Source organism: Rhea pennata, chromosome Z (genome assembly GCF_028389875.1).
Source record: "Rhea pennata isolate bPtePen1 chromosome Z, bPtePen1.pri, whole genome shotgun sequence".
Lineage (NCBI taxonomy): Eukaryota > Metazoa > Chordata > Aves > Rheiformes > Rheidae > Rhea > Rhea pennata.
In genome coordinates, this window is record NC_084702.1 from 69846337 (window position 1) to 69860813 (window position 14477).

A 14477-nucleotide genomic window follows, 5' to 3' on the forward strand; every position below is an offset into this window, starting at 1 on the left:
TAGTATTTTGGTTGAGTGCTTGATTCTTTGCATTTAAAGACTGATGGTTAACATCAACTAATTAAAAAACAGAGATATAAATAAAATAGTGCTAGAAGGAATTATTTTTGCTTCCGGTAACTTGATTTCAGGGCAGAAGAGAAAATTTTTAAACTGTTAATAGAAAGGAAGATATTACTGTTTAGTCCAAATGATTTCTCTTTCTCCCTCTAGCTTCAAGTTCATCATTTAGGAAAAGCAACTCTGCTGCTAAAAGAGCAGTTCTCCCTCAGCATTGAATTCTTCTATGATAAACACGAAAAGACAGAAAATGTCTTTGCTCCAAGAGGCCATGGCAATTTCCTACCCATTATACCCCAAAATGCATTCTTCCTTTCCTTTTCCTCAACAGAAAATCTCTTCCTCATCTACCGGATTGGTTTCTTGGTTATGTTAGATTTTGTGCCTGAATTTTTGTACATCTCTCCTATCTCTACAGGCTTGCTCTTGTCAGGCTGATCCTTTTTTTTGTATCTTTCATCCACTGTTTCTCAGTAGACTGTACACGTGGCCCACACTACTCCCTCCTCTTGGGCAAATTGCAATCCCACCTCTCAGTGACAGCAGCAGCATGCCAGCAGACAGAGCTGCTGGCCACAGAGAGCTTCACGTAACTCAGGCCCTTGCTCTCCCTTGTTTTGTTCTGTTTGTTTCTGTGTGTTTCTATTCTTCTACAATTTGAGGCATTTGGGGGGCAGAATGACATCATTTATTTCACTAAGTGATGACAGACCTCCTTATTAACTAGGACACGAGCACATAGTCCAAGATTTGAGTTCAGGGTCCACTATAGTAAGGCAGAGAGCTAACAGCTCTCATTTTGCTTCCTGTTGGTGCCTTAGGCACATCCCCTTTTTCCTTATGCAGTTTTGTGGGCAAGCCAGAACTGGTCAATGGTTTTGCTACAGCCCCCTCCCATGCTGCAGCCCCAGGAGGTGGCTGCACTTATGAGCAAACTTGGAAAGATTCTCCACAGCCCCAGAAAATAAACGTGGCTGGTGCCTCCACGTGCCATGGCAGCAGTGTGTCTGGCCCAAGCCAGCCCCAGGACACAGAGGTGGCCTGAGGACGCTGTCCATCTGGAATCTAATTTGCTTTGCTCTCCGTTTCTACCACCAGTAGGTAGAAGTGTTAGCTAACAAAAGCTATCACACTTGCACCGAGGCTGCACCACAAAGCTTTCTGAGGCAAGCCCGTATCCTCTAATGAGAAACATGGCACGAACAAGTTACACGTCCACAAGAGGACGAAGGGAGAAGCACCAAGCAAGGCAGTGAAACTTAGCTCCACAAAGGCAATAAAGGCAAAAAAGAGAGAAGCTTGGCTGTGGGCTCCAAAAGGGAACAGGTAGGGAAGCATATTTTCTGATAGGGAAGGACAGTCATCTTACCCATTGGAGCAAGTTATCACCACTTTGTATCTAGATGCCCACCCTGAGCTGCATTTGATTAAAGGGCAAGTGAGTTCTAGCGCAGACTATGAAACACAGCCATGTTCTGGCCACAGAAGGAGGATTTTTCTGTCCTTTAGAAAACAGAGGGAATGATGATAAATGGGGTTAGCTTTCAGGAGGAAGTGGGACAGAGAGATGAGACATCTCAAAACCAATCAAGGGTCCAGCCATACACAACGCTTGAAAGGAGCAAACACACTGAAGAGTGTGTGTGCTGGGAAACCACAACTTTGCTCACTGAACCAGCTGTGAGCTGAAGGCATGCAGAACAGTTCTGGTGTCAAGCTGTTTCTGTGGCTCACTCCATCCAGTTTTCAGTGACTTTAAGATAAGCTAGATAGTTACCTAGCAGGAGTCAAAGATCTGGCTGGATTCTTAGTAATGATGTAAGTATTAAAACCTGTTTACAAACAATATGGCAGCAGAGGATAGGTGATAGCACAAATGACACAAGTTACCTTATCATGCTCCTCATCACAGGGTAGAAAGAGGGTACTGGTTTGTCTGAGGCATACCAAAATTTTATACGCACACACATATATACACATACATCCTTCATATATCTACGCACACATATATACACACGCTTCATGCCCTGCTTCCTGAATGCTGAGGGCCTCATCCCAGCCATACCAGCAAGCAGGCACTCATGGGCAGACAGTTGACCCATGGTCTTGCAAACCCACACAACTACAGTGGGCAAAGACCCATGAATGATGAACTGTGTGTGACAAAACTCCTGATCCTGAAGGATGATGGCTACCTAAATCGGGATGTGGATAGAGGCCCAGAAATGGTGTTTCTGCCTCTCTGGAGCTGATGCTAACTTGACCCCACCCATAGGGATTGTCCTCTGCATCTTAATATTAGCAATCCATTCTGTATGATCTGGATAAGATGGCAATATAAATGCAGTCTGCATGTTTATAAGCATCACTACAAAATTTGTACAAAGTTACAGACAGAACTTTCTACTTTAATCCTTGCTTATTGCAGCACTTGAGAAGCTAAGTTATTTATTTAGGTATCTTAAGTAACTGAAGAAAGGGATTGCTCAGTATTAGAAATGGACATGCAGAAGATCACCATGGGTTATCACACAGCTGATAAACTTACTGAGAAAATTCCTAAGAGAAATCACACAAATTAGGCAGTGGTTAAACTCTATTGCACCTGCAGATCAGTTCTGCACAGGAGGCTGCATGAAAGGAGCAAAAGACATACTAGTTCAAAGATATTTAACCTAAAACTGGCTATGAGGAAAGCTACAGAAAAGCAGATATACATCTGAACATCATTCCATCTATGTGTTTAGGAGAGATTTTGATGCTTTTTTGATATTATTTTTAAGAATGAATTAAGACATTGCTCTCTAGCTAAGCAAGTTTATATGTAATCAGTCATATGTTGCTTAACTTGCAGATCTTCCACAAATAAGGAAAATATTATTAAAAGCTGAAAGAAAATAGGTTAGAATTATATTTCAATAAGCTAAGAAAAGATACACAGGGCCAAATTAATCTCTGTTGCCATCACACTGACCACAATAGAATTGCATCTGAAAAGTTTTGCATCAGTACTGCCAGCCATATATCTACATCTTAAAAAAAGCTAATGCAGTGAGCCAAATTTCTACACTACTCATGCTTTGAATGCCACCCAAATGGAAGTGCAATACTTCAGTCCTGTTGCTGAGGAGCCCCAACCCACCAGCTCTTACACACATGGACCTCCCTTCTCAGCTTTACTGAAGAGCAAGCAAAGATATGAAAAGAGACCTTTAACAGCCCTGAGCCCATTACGAAATTGGCCTCCTGGGACAGATGAAAAGTCCATTTAGCCCAGTATTCTGCATCCAGCAATGGAAAAGGGGAGGGGGGGCTGTCTAGGGCATGGCCTGATAAGTCTTTCCAGTTTCTACTATTTCTTCGTAGACTCCCAGAAATGGAAATGTTGGTGAGTACATCCCTTCCTGGTTCTTTTAACATCCCTTTATGGGGAGGACTGCTCATCCCCTTGAACCTGCTGGTGCTGTCTGCTTCCACCCCCTCCAGCGGCAGTAGGCTCCAGAAGTGCCATCCTTCCTGTTTTAAACCCCTCCCAGGCTAATTTCACCTAGTGCCACCTGGTTACTGAATTGTGGGACTTACTGAACAGCAGCCTGCATTTTATCTATCCACCATCTTCAGGTTTTTCTAAATCTTACTTATGAACCTCCTCAGCCAACTCCCCTCCAAACACAAGAGTCACAGTCTTACCAGGGGCCTCACCCAGGTGCAGGAACTCCATGGAGCACATCTAGATGTCACAGAGCATCTGCCTTTGAACTCAAGTAGCAAACTACATGTTTTGTAGTTAAAATAAAAGATGCAGTTCATAATCATTAATATATGCAGGATGAAACGTAGAGAGAGTTGACAGGCATAAGATTTGAAATCTAAATATTTAAAATACTACTTTGCAATTTTTTTCTGATTGCATACAAAAAACTCTCTAATTATGGACTTGCACTAAACAAATTTTGAAAGAAGTTTTATGCTCTTATGCACAAATCAGATGTTTTCCAGCTATAACAGCAGGTTTGACATCTCCCATAGGAACTGTGGAAAAGTGGTGATCACAAATGAGGCAGTGGTAATACCTGCTCTGTTTCAGATCCTTCAGGATTAGGTTGCCTGCCTGAACCTGAGTTATGCTGTCAAAGATGATACTACAGTGCCTCAAATACTAGTCTTGCCCTAGGGAACATTCAAAGTGTAATTAAAAACCTCCCAGTTCTTATCTTGTCGCATTAGGCTGTTGCAGTTGGAGTTGCAAGTGCTTTAGAATAGCCAAGCTCCAGTAGGTAACACACTCCCAATAAATATGTATACAAAGGTCTTCTAACTGAAATAAATGGTTAAAATTTCAGTGTGATTCAATTATATGGTATACAGTTTACAGAGTAGTTAATTCCACAGCATTTCTAAAACATATCATAAATATCTTGACATGGTCCTCAGCAAAGAATGAGAGTCTAGTTTAGCTTAATGACAAACCTTAACAATATTCTCCAGCTTTTCAAGTATAAAATATTGTTTTTTAAAGCAAATGAGAAACCAGCTGGTATTTTTTCCCCCTTCCAGATTCCCTGCAAAGCCAAGTGTCTAAACCAATCGTACTCACATTTCAGAAAACATCAGCCTCCCAAGCTGAAAACTCATCTGCCAAACTCTAGACTGAAAGGAATTTGGAGGTGAGGTGCATGATACCAACTGTAAATTCCACTGGGGGTTTTAATGGAAGCACTGACAGCACAACATCATACACGCAACCTTACCTTCCTGGATGGCCCATAAAACAAGATCTTCCTCAATTGCTGCTTTGCTTCTGATTCAAAAATTGAGAAGTGCTGAGATGTAGCATTTCCTAACATTACTTGTATTACTTGCACGCGGTGTAAATGCTTCCCGAGGATTTGGGGCCCCGTTTCTACAAGCTGATGCCTGTGAGCCTGCACAAACTCCTGTTATCTTCAGCGGGGCTCTGCGGGGGTGTAAGAGTTTGCTTAAACAGATCAGTTTGCAAAATCAAAGCCTAGGAGACTACACTAAGCACATTCTCATCTCTGTCTCCTCTCTTCCCTGCAGCTAGACCTTAGTTATCTCTCCTCCTAAGCCATCTCTCCTCTTCAACTCAATCAGTCAAGGCTGTCTTATCCCAGCTTTCTCTGCACTGAACTTCACAATCTCCATCTTTTTATTCAGTAGGCAGGATGTTTTATTCACCAAATGTTTCTTTTCCTAGTCACCAGCCACCTCTTTACACTTATTAAAAGCTCAGTCTGCCCCCAAGCAGGATCAGCCTCAGCTCATCATAACTTTCACTCATGAAAGAAGCCAGACCTGAATTACAGCTGATGTTTTCATGAATTAGAACAGAGCTATGATATCCAAGTCCCAAAACAGTATCTGACTCTTCAGGGACATGTTTATGGTCAAATTCTGTAAACTTCCTTCTATGGAATTGTTTTTAAGCTTAAGAACAAACTTGCTTGTACTAAATGCTGTAAAATACACTTTTGAAGAAAGACTAGTCGTAGTGTAACTATCAAGACTGTTGGTCTGTCACATGTCTCTTAAGCCTTGCACATCAGTCTTCACTTTGACTGTTTTATTTCAAGGCCAAACTTGCAAAATGTAACCAACTGTATGACCCTGAAAATCCTTGATTCTCCGTGGTTGGAGACTGGTTTTCACTTCCTTATGATGGCAAGATTCAGGCTAGTTTGTTTTGATTCACAGAAATGTTGTTGGAAACTAAACATTTGGGAGAAATTTAGATTTGTTAAATCTTTCATAAAGGGCATGTCTGACCTTGGTCATTGCATACGCTTTCCAGCAAGTCTATATTTTGGCAGAACAAAAAATGAATGAAGTTGGATGTTGACCTCTGGCAATGACCAAGTCCGACCCCCCTGCTCAAAGGTGAGTCAGCTAGAGCAGGTCCAGCTGTGACCATCTCTGAGGATGGAGACTCCACAACCTCTCTGGGCAATCTGTTCCAGTGTTCATCAGTCTTAAAGTAAAAAAACTACTTATGTCTAAATGGAATTTCCTGCACTTTAGTTTGTGCCTGTTGGTTCTCATTCTGTCACTGGGCACCACTGAGAGGAGTCTGCCTCTATCTTCTTCACACCCCCCTCATTAAGGTATTTACAAATATTGATAATATCTCCCTAAGCCTTCTCCAGGATGAAGAGTCCCAGCTCCTCTCAGCCTCTCTTGGTGTCAGAGATGCTCTGACTAGAGCATCATTTAATCATTTTTGTGGTCCTTCACTGGACTGCTCCAGTCAGTCCACATCTCATGTTGAGCAGCCCAGAACTGGACCCAGCACTCTAGATGTGGCCTCACCAGTGCTGAGTAGAGGGGGAAGGATCACCTCTACCATTTGCCATCATTAATTAAACCATCTTGTCAACAGGAACAAAACTACATAACTGATCCTTGCTTATGGCAGAAGTCCCTATCCCTCTTCTCATTATGACCCTGAAAACCCAGGTCTGTGACTAGTCCTTCTGGACACAACTATTTGCTGGTGTATTACTGGACTGGAAGCTCAGAAAAAAATATTTGCCATTTATCCATCTAATCCCAGATCTTGCTTTAATCCAAAGAAACTGTTTTGGCATAACAAATTACAGAACTGTGCACAAATCCAGCCCTCTGAGGTGGAAGGCAGGCATGTTCACACACTGTTTTCCCCAGGTCTGCTTATTTTTAGTTTGCATTCTTGGGTCTGTAGCTTTTTTTTTTTTTTTTTTTTTTTTTTTTTTTTTTTTTAAGACACATCACTTGCTTTTCCATTGGGATAAGGTTTAACTTCATTTTTGAATGGGATATTTTTCATTTTGGCAATTTTAAAAGATATTCAGCATAAGACTAAATCCTGGGTTTACATGTGGGGAGAACCTGCTTTAAATTTTCATATTTCACTGACAAGATAGTTACTTTTTTTCAGCTTAAAATCTGTTGGTCAGTAAAGGTATTTGGCCAGGTATCTTCAGCACTTACTCCTGCTAGAACTGCTAACTACTTGGACCACCTGTTTGCTGAAACTCGATACACGCATCTTTGCCATCATCTCTATTAACTTAACAGATTGTTAGAGTGGACCCCTAGATTCCTCTCTGTTAAAAAAAATTATATTATAGAATACATTCAGAAATAGATTGTTAAAAAACAGGAACAAAAGCACACTCATCTTCCTGCTTCTGTTAGAGAAAACATTCACCTGGCCTCCCCACAGTATTTACAGCTAATCTGTTTCCTGATGCTTTTACAAAAACTTTCACGGTGAGATAGACCTTCAGCTTCCATATCAACAGAATTTTGCTTTCATTGGACTGTGACAGGGCTTTTTGAAAAAATTCAAGCAACAAAGTACTGCTTTCATTCTTCTGTAGCTGTCATCCATCCTACAAAACCCAAGAACAACTGGAATTTCAGTAAACCAGTTATCACTACCAGAAAGATATACTTTGAAGCCCTCTAAACAGGATCTGCCAACTACAGTTCTCCAGAAAGATGCTGGGACTAAGTCTACAGAGTTCTGAATGAGCAGCCATAAAAAAGGGCGTCCCACTAGGGCATCCCCCTCTCTTCTGTCCACCTGCTCCTTCCAGGCAGCCTACCCACATGGAACCTACCACAAAAACACACAGCAGGGTTACACTCCACCTTAGTTCTCCACCTATGTCAAAGCATCTTCCTGCACCCCAGGAAAAGGTACATGTTATAAGTTGAGACATGTAATAAGAGAGGCAATAAAGTCAATAGAGAGAAGCACTTTCAAATTGATAGAATTCAAAGTTCAAAGGGTGGAGGGGTGTTTTCAACATGTTCAGTCTTCCCTGCTTTGGAAAAATGCTGATGGGATTACACTTGCAGATCCCCAAGGGCAGGAACTACATTACATAATCAGATCTATTTCTCTCTTTCTACTTAGTAAACCTATAAATGTAGCAAATACGTTTCAATATTAGAATTTAGTAAAGATTGACAGGTTCTAAATTTTCCATCATTTAATTAGTCAAACTGTAACATATAAATGCATGTTTTTCCTTTGTCCAGAACAAAGGGATTTTTCCCCCTTCTCCCAAAACAGCAAATTTTATGGAAAATTTTGTATTTATTTTTTGTAATTCTGGGCTGAGACCAAGTTTCCAAGTGGAAGCAAATTTCTATGTCCAAGATGTAACCTCTGAAAAACAGTTTATAATGAGAATGCTGACACAATCTTAAGTGGAGTGACATGAACGGCGCCAATATAATGTAGTCAAAACATGTGGGAAATAAAGTATTTTGTTCCAGAAGGATATGAAATTCCCAACTCAGAATAAAGTATATGTCTGGTATTTACTGGATTCTACTAAACATAACTGTTTTGCAAAACATACAAAGGCTCCAGGGAATATAGAATTCAATCATATTTCAAAACCTCTTCATCTCAGATACACTTGAGACAAAGACTCACAAGCCATAGGGGGCAACTCCTTTTCCTTCCCCCAGGAAACAAGAGGATCCATCCTGAGTGAATAATGCTAATAGGCAGATCTTTTGCTGAACCCCTATTTTACCTAGCAGTAGTGTTTGAAACCCCACATAAAATAAAAATGTTACAAACCACCTTAAATAATGAACTGTGTAACAGGCAACCACAACAATCCACCAAAAAAGAGTGGGAATTTATACATCCTTTGCAAATCAGCAGAGATGGTTTCAGCACTGACACAAAGCAGAATCTCACATCAGCTATTAGCATGTTATTCTCTATTAGGTGTTAATCACCGATGTTAGTCAGTTCAGAGAGCCCCTTCTCCTAAAGGGTTTAATTTCAGGCTCTCTGCCATTTGCTCCAGCCAACTTTTAAGTCCTCTCAAAGTCCTAACATCAAGATGGATACAGAGATCTGCCAATACAAACCCAACAACTACACCAAAAGGCAATGAAGAAATTGTGTGAGGCAGTAAGAAACACACAGAGCTAATTGCACTTTTACAAGTCACTTACTGCAGGAAGTATAGAGAAAAGGTCTTCAAAAGTGATTTGAATAAGAGATAACTTGGGGAACAGGATGAGTCTGTCCCACAGAGGACAAGAACCTAGTGCAGAGCAGAGAGCTGCAGAAGACACTTGCTGAGCTCTGACACCTTTGGCAAGGCAGAAATAGGAAGGAATAGCCATAAACAGCAAAAGGATCAAGAGGGGTTGGAAATCAAGGCTTATACTAGACAAGTTAATATTTTTCCCCTTGGGTAACAAAAATGTAACATCTTATATTTGTTAAAGAGTTGCCCCTCTACCTTTTCTTCCCTTCCTGTCCTGCTCTTTCCTTGCCACTGACTCTGGCATTTCTCTAATCAGAGACAAAAATATTTCTCTCAAGAAAAACTATTCACTTGTTTCTGATGGGTTAGTTTTCTGCCAAACTGACCCATCGAATGGAGAGAGGAACAGACAGCACCTTCTCCAAATTAGTGAACCATTAAATTGGTTTAGCCAACTCTCCCCTTAGACGCAGTCCTAATTTGAACATAAAGGTGATTCAGCTTCGCTACCAGGCTAAAGTGATGCAAAAGCATTTTGCCAGCAGGGAGCTACTAATGAGGTGGCTAAAGCCTCCTTCAACTCTGATGAATCCACACCTGATTACACACACAACTGGATTTCCAAAGTCTTACTATTAAATGTTGCTTAGTTCTGAGCTATTTTCGCAGGTGACAATGCCTATCTTAGGAAGACTAAGATGTGAGCAGTTATTGGGACGAATCACCACAGTATACTGTTAGCAAAATTTCACAAAGTCTGTGTATCTTGGTAATAGTTACCAAGGCATATTAAACCCAGTAATCTAAAACACTTTACTTGTTATTTTAGCATAACAGACACCCACAAAAACAGCTATCAATTACTTACTTTTAGCCTAGACATACAATGAAATTCCCACTAGTCACAGTCAGAATTCAATTTCACATCAGCACATTTTAAGCAGGAATGGCCAAGTGTTCGTTCAGTTCATAATATTTGAAATAATGCTGACATCTAGCGGCTGGGCCCAGTCACAGACATCATCCTAGTCCCTAAAGCTATTGTAGTGTGAACTTAATTTATCATCACCACCTTCAGTTACTAAAGGCTCCAGCTGGAAGTGACATGCTGCTCCCATCATGCACTATTCAAACAACAAATACGGATCCTAGTTCTACAGAGATTATGAATTAAATAGGAAGGGTAAAGAAGAGAAAAAAATATTAGTTTTCTCATTTTGTACATGGAAATTACCAGGAAGTAAATAAAACTAGGAAGCAAGATGATTAAAAGCTGATGAGGGTCAAGACTGTAGCCAACTGGAGTTAAGAGAGCTAAAGAGAGGTTTAGCCTTTTCCAGAAATACCAGGCAGGTACTCCAACACTGTCAGATCCGATGAACTAGACTGAAGGTAGATCAGACACTAAACCCAGCCCAATTTCTACAGGGGCTTAGCTAACAGAACCATCTCAGAGTACGGCTGGTGGCTGGCTCTGTACTAGAGCATCGCTGCACCTGTGAGGGCAGAAAGCTTTCTAGGTTAGAGTATGGATCTCTAAAGACAGATTAAGAGAGTACATCTAGAAGAAGTAAAGGGGACTTCAGGACACTTCAAAAGATAGCCAGATAAGAGCCTGAAACCTGGCCAGAGCAATATAAAGATCAATGCCTTGTCCAGCATCCTTACTGGGACAAGGAGTCTTCTGTTAAGCTTCAAAAGAAATAGAGCTATATTTTGCAAAGACACTTGAGCTGATCTCTGTCCAGAATTACAGCTCTGCTCAACTGATCTGCCAAAAACCTGGAAAAATCCAAATAGGTATACTTTTAACAGATCGACATCACTGCCCTTGTACCACTCCCACACTGAATTACCTCATGATGGATTAAAAAACAATAACAAACCCCTTGTTTACCTAGTACAGCACATTCACAGTCTCCAGCATAACTTAAGTGAAAAGCCCTTGAAGATGAGACTGAAAACTATATATACATTTACAGTATGTTGACTGAACTGTGACATGATTCTGTCTCTTCAGGGAGTTGTACAAAGACTATCTGAAAGTCTCAAAGTTTGTTAGGACATAGGATGAAATCGTCTTCATCACCAAATTGCTCTCCTACCTGGTGCAGGAGCAGGACAGATAAACCAAGGATAAGGCAGTCACCCTTCCAGAATAGGGAGTTGTGACATTTCCTACTGACAAGGGGTACACTGTTCCTCAAAGCAAATTATTGGGCTAGAGGCACATTTGGTACAGCTGCTCTTACAGCCTTTTTCCTACCAAGACAGAAGCCCAAATAGACTATTGGGGTACCTTTTAACAGTACCTTGCCTCTTCTCAGAGCAGGCTTCAGTGGAGAAAGGCTGTTCTTCCAGGTGCTAAGGACTGCTGGAGATAACAGGTACCAGAGTAGACAGTAAGATTTCATACGCACCATTGCTGCTGGCACCAATATCCCAGGTATGCTGGAGGAATAATTACTGGCAATGTAAGAAGCTGACAAGGGTGAAATATTTTAGGGGAAATTGCAAAAGGTAGCATCATAGTAACACTGCTGATCACTTAGGAAAACATGTATTTAGTACAGAGATGGATTCATACTTCATGTGACAAACACCACTGTATATTAGTACCAGAATAATAAGGAAAAGAGCCCACCTTGTCACAGGACAAGCCACAAAGCCCACACATAGCAACCTATTTTCACAACTTTTTGTAAAGTATTTCTCAAATTTTCGTACACTTCACAGCAGTAAATGCTCAGTGGTATCTGAAATAGTTAAGTCCCTACGCATTAGGGGCAGTATGTGGCCTGTGTGATCTGTGCTGCTTTTTGTCTCATTGCTCTGGCAGCTTCCTTACAAGTTAAAAAAATTTAAGCAACTAAGAACACTTGTTATTTAAAATATCTTGAAAAATTAACATTGTCTGGTTTTAAAATACTGCTCAAAATAGTCATAGCAAGACAAATGTATCAGCACAACACTGACCAACTGATAAAGATAGAATTGATACAGAAACATTCTTCCTGAGAGCGGAAGATAATTGCTTTCTAATATCCCCTGTCCCATCAGAAACACAGTAAGGAGGTGTCTTCTACGACAGCAGCTGTTTCAACTTTTGTTATTTTAAAAACAATGGCTAAAATCCTTGTCCCAAAGTCAAAGCATTGGCTGAAGGTTCATGTGTAGAAGCAAAGGAAAACTTTGTAGCAGATGTTTCATTTCTAAATGCTGCAGCTGCCTCAAAGGCTCTGTACTCCTGGCACCCAGCACTACCGAACACAGAGTTTTGAATACTTGTGTGAAAAACACAGTATTTGCCATGATAGCCTAGTATTCTCTGAGCTAACTTCAGGCTTTATCCTTCTCATAACATGATCAATCTAGAAAACATGGAAGAGGCTGACCCTTAAAAACCAAAGTACAGAAAGTATCTAGGAAGTTCAGAAATGCCTTCAGAAGGGGGGACTGAAGCAAACATCTAGCATTCCAACCCCATGACACACTTATCACGAGCCACACACATGGAGATTTTCAGTTCTCCTGCAAAAATCTGCAGTGATCTTTTTACTCTTACATCCAAGAAATCCAAGTATATAGAGACTTAGTACCATCTACAAACTTACTGTTGCAACACACACATGCTGCACTAGTCTACTGAAATATTATGTATTATTGTCAACAAAACTTGCAGTCGATAGCTGCTTATTTTATAGAGATTTATAGGAGTATTTATTAGAGAAAATATAGCAATCACTAATTATTGAGGTTTACCCAGAAAAAAAATCTCAAAAATCTCACCTCTTTGAAATATCAAATACATCCTAGAAGATTTACCAACAGGCTGTCAGACAGCTTTACCAGAACAAGATTTTCTATTCAAATCTTGTATATCTTTAATATGAGAGGCAATTTGAATTCTTTCATTGCACTTTGTTATATAGGACCCTCACATACACTTTGCACTCAAGAGTTCCACAACAGAAAGATCCATCTGGCAACAGAATGGTTTTACCTAATCTTGCACTGTAAGTCCCACCCTAAATGAAAAAATGCTGCCTGTAAAATTATACACAGCAATCAAAAGCAGAAATATAACCCAATGCAAAAGAGAACTAGGAAGTTACCTGATTAAAGTTATAAATCTCCTATGTGCTAATCTTAATCTTCCTGAAGACAAAAATATGCAAAATAGAGTATTTTATTACACAGAAGCTAAATATCCATCCAAATCTGGATTCAAAAGAAGAGATGCAAAAAAAAAAAAAAAAAAAAGTAGTCAGCTGTGCCTTTCATCACAGCATACTGCTAATGCCAAGAATTTGAGGCAATACTGACTTAAAGCAGATCAAACACATTGCACAAGGCACATAACCCCTTTGCCCAAGGGGCAAACAGGCCTCTTCCTTCAACCAAGGATGCAACCTTCAACTCTCTGCAAGGCTTCAAAGTTATCCCGCAGCTTTATAGAACTCACTCTAGGTAAAAGCTTCAAAGTGTCAAAAGTACAAGTGAAAATGCCTTTAAAAATCATACCTTTACAGAATCAATTAGCCTTAAGTTAGCAGTCCTGAACACTGTTTATCTAGAAAATATTTCATCATTTAACTTTCAAAAATACCGTACAGCAGAAGGTCACATGTTTGAACAAAAGCAGTTCAAATTTTTAATTTAGCATTTTAAAACAGTTTTGGGGTTAGCTTTTTCCCTTTCAAAATTAGAAACACAGTTTCTGGAATACATCCTGAAAAAGCTAAGAAAATACTTATTTCATATTAGCTGCATGTTTCCCTCTCCTCACCTTTTAAACAAGGTGTATCAAGCTTACAATTTCTTAAGATTTGACAAACCTTTATTTCTTTTAAGCTCAAAATACCAATCAGTCCCATCAAGATAACATAGGGATCTTATAAAATCTAGTAAAAAAAAAAAAAGTATCCAATCTTACCAGTTCATTTTAAAAACTGCCTGCAGCACATTAAAACAAATAGGAGCTGCAAAAACCTTTAGTGAACCTTTAACGAAGGAACTGAAAATACTCAGTTTTCCACAAACCAGTGACACAAAATTAAAATATCATGGCATAAACACATTTATAGCAGGAGTGGGGAAAAGAGACAGTCTACAAAATTAAGCATTCCTAAACACATTTAACAGATAAAACAAGTTGACATAACCTGTAAAAAGTGTGGTTTAATAGAAAAACAGAAGTACAATAGATCCTGTTCCAGAAAAAGTGAGAAGAGATACTCACTTTCCCCACAGCTATCCCAGATGAGTAACTCTCAGATGGAATAAGGACTGCTTCTCCTAATTCTTAAACAGGACTGCAAACATATAATGACAAATCTCTTAAAAACCCACAGATCATGCAAAACAGATTAATTTACTGCATGCTTGTTCTCA